The sequence below is a fragment of the Arvicanthis niloticus genome, chromosome 4, assembly GCF_011762505.2.
Source record: "Arvicanthis niloticus isolate mArvNil1 chromosome 4, mArvNil1.pat.X, whole genome shotgun sequence".
NCBI lineage: Eukaryota > Metazoa > Chordata > Mammalia > Rodentia > Muridae > Arvicanthis > Arvicanthis niloticus.
In genome coordinates this window covers 95,173,487-95,176,055 of record NC_047661.1, presented here as the reverse complement: position 1 = coordinate 95,176,055, position 2,569 = coordinate 95,173,487, and the positions used below count along the sequence as shown (strand labels likewise).

The 2,569-nt window shown below is 38.5% G+C and overlaps 1 pseudogene; it reads left to right on the top strand.

Annotated features, from left to right (window-relative positions):
- Positions 1 to 2,010: 2,010 nt before the first annotated feature.
- LOC117707497 (small ribosomal subunit protein eS27 pseudogene) lies at positions 2,011 to 2,235 on the top strand (annotated as a pseudogene).
- Positions 2,236 to 2,569: the final 334 nt, after the last annotated feature.

The window sequence follows — 2,569 nt, the reverse complement described above, 5'->3', positions numbered from 1 at the left end:
TAGACACTTGCCTCACCAATGCCAGTGCAACTGCAGGCAAGAATGCACATGCCACAACATGCCTGTGGAGGCCAGAGGAAAATTGTGAGAGTCATTTCTCTTCTTGTGAGTTAGGCCATGTGAGGGCTGGAGATCAAACTCAGGTCATCAGACATGGTGACAAGTACCTTTCAAACCTGCTTGAACACCTTGACAGCACTGTATTTCAGTTTTATTGTGGACAGAAGTCATCCATTACAAACAAGCAGCAAAGATAAGCACAGGCAAGCAAAGATGATCATCTGAGTTTCTCTTTGTGTATTCACTGAGCATGCTGGGAAAATCCACAAAGAGATGCTTCTGTGATAACTTAGTGATGGTTACTACTTCCAGATATATTGAAAGATGAAGGCTGCAATGGAATCCTAAGTCTTAAGGACAGTGGATCCAATTTGCAAATCTTGAACTAAATGACACACAGGGGCTTTTTTTCCCTCCTTCTTCTAAGCCTTAAGTTAGCCACAAAGACAGCGAAGCTTAGATTTGGGATCACCCTCACAGAGCCAGAGCAGTCTTGCATGCTGAACACACAGACATGGCCAAGAGGAATGAGTGCTCTGGACAGTTACCAGAATCCCTCTGAGTGTGACGCTTTACAGTACAGTAGAATTTCCACTCAACTGTGAGGCGCCCACACACTTTTTTCAAGCATATGCCACATCAAAAAGAAAAAAAAAACTTTCCAGAATATGGAAAGTTTTTCATGGAAGCTCCTGAAGAAAATATTATGAAATAAAAACAAACCGGGATTATGTTTATATTTGGAATGCCATGTTTTGAGACTCTGATTTTACAACTTAAAAATCTCATTTAAAATAACAGCTTATACAAGAACAATAATTTAAAATGCCTCTATTCCTTTAGCAAAACTCCCCATGCTAATCACGTAAGGCTCACAGTTCAGCCAAATTCCTTTGTTTTCTTTTATCTCTTGAAGGGACTCAGGGTAGCTATGCTTCCGTAAGTGCCTGCAATTGCAAGATAATAATAGGATGATTTTTTTCTCTTAAATTTTTGTGTTTTATATATTTCTAAAAATTGGTGTAGAGTATGAAAAGGGTGACAACTTCAACATAAAAGCCCTTCTCTTTAAAGAGGGAAGACTTGGAGGAATGACACAACACAGATTTTTTTCCTTGTCTTTATTTAAATATAGATTACAAATTTAGTAATAATTTATTTTCAACCACCTATGGTAATAATGTATGGAAAAAATGAGAAAAATCTTAAGACAATGTTTTCATAGACATTGATAATGGTCATATAATAAAATTGTTTAGATGAGACTTGGATACAGTTCCCTTGGTAAAAATCCTTGCCTATCATGCATAAGGTCCTGAGTTCTAGCCTCAGCATAACATAAACAAGACACTGTAGAACGTCCCACCATTCAGAAGGCAAAAGCAGAAGTTTCAAAAGTCTGAGGTTATCTTCTGTTATATAGGGAGCTCAAGACCCCCTCTTAACATCTATCAAAACAAAGAAAGCATTTTTAAAATGTCTTTAAATTTAGTCTATAAATTGGTTTTCTTTTTTATTTAATTTTTATGTGTATGCATGTTTTGCCTGAATGTATGTCTGTATAAAACTTACATGCCTAGTGCCCAAAAAAGCAAAAGGGTGTCAGATCCTCTGAGACTGGAGTTACAGACAGTTGTCAGTTCCCTCTGGGTGCTGAGAATTGAATCCAGGCCTCTGTAAGAGCAGTAAGTTTGTTTGATTGTTTGTTTGTTTTTAACTACTGAGCCATCTCTCCAGCCCCCAAAACTGTGCTTTAATCTTATAATTCCTAATTAACATTGGGTTCTGATCATTAGAGTTAAATAAACAAATAAAACTCTTGTGAAGGTCAGGTTCCCAAGGATCATGTATCAAGATTAAGCTTAACGTACATGTTAGGCAAGACAAACATTAGCGGTACCTCAGAAACCTGAATGACCTTTCCGGCAGTGACTATCTCCCTACTAGAACATGCCTCTCATAAAGGATCTCCTTAATCCCTCTCCAGAAGAGAAGAGGAAACAAAAGAAGAAGTGCCTGGTGCAGAGCCCCAATTCCTACTTTATGGTATGAAATACCCAGGTCCTTAGCCACGCACAAATGGTAGTCTTGTGTGTTGGCTGCTCCACTGCCCTTGGTCAGCCTACTAGAGAAAAAGCAAGGCTGACAGAAGGAGTCTCCTTCAGGAGGAAGTAGCACTGGAAGCCCCCAATTCAAGATGAGTGGGAAAATTCCCAATAAACACATTTTACATATATATAATCTTGTTTAACTGATGGGAAGGTGTGCCTCTTGTATTCCAAGACAACCAGAAGAGTGATCCTTTGGAGTCAAGAAAGCCTTGAAAATTAAAGTCCATTCAAAAGTGAGATTTAAGGATCATCAAGATGATTCAGCCAACAGAGACACTTGACAACAAACCTGTCTTAAGTTCCAGAACCTACATGGTGAAAGGAAAAAAACAGACTCCCTTAAGTTGACTCTGACTTCCACACTTGAATCACAGAATGTTTGTGCTCTCTTCTTTACT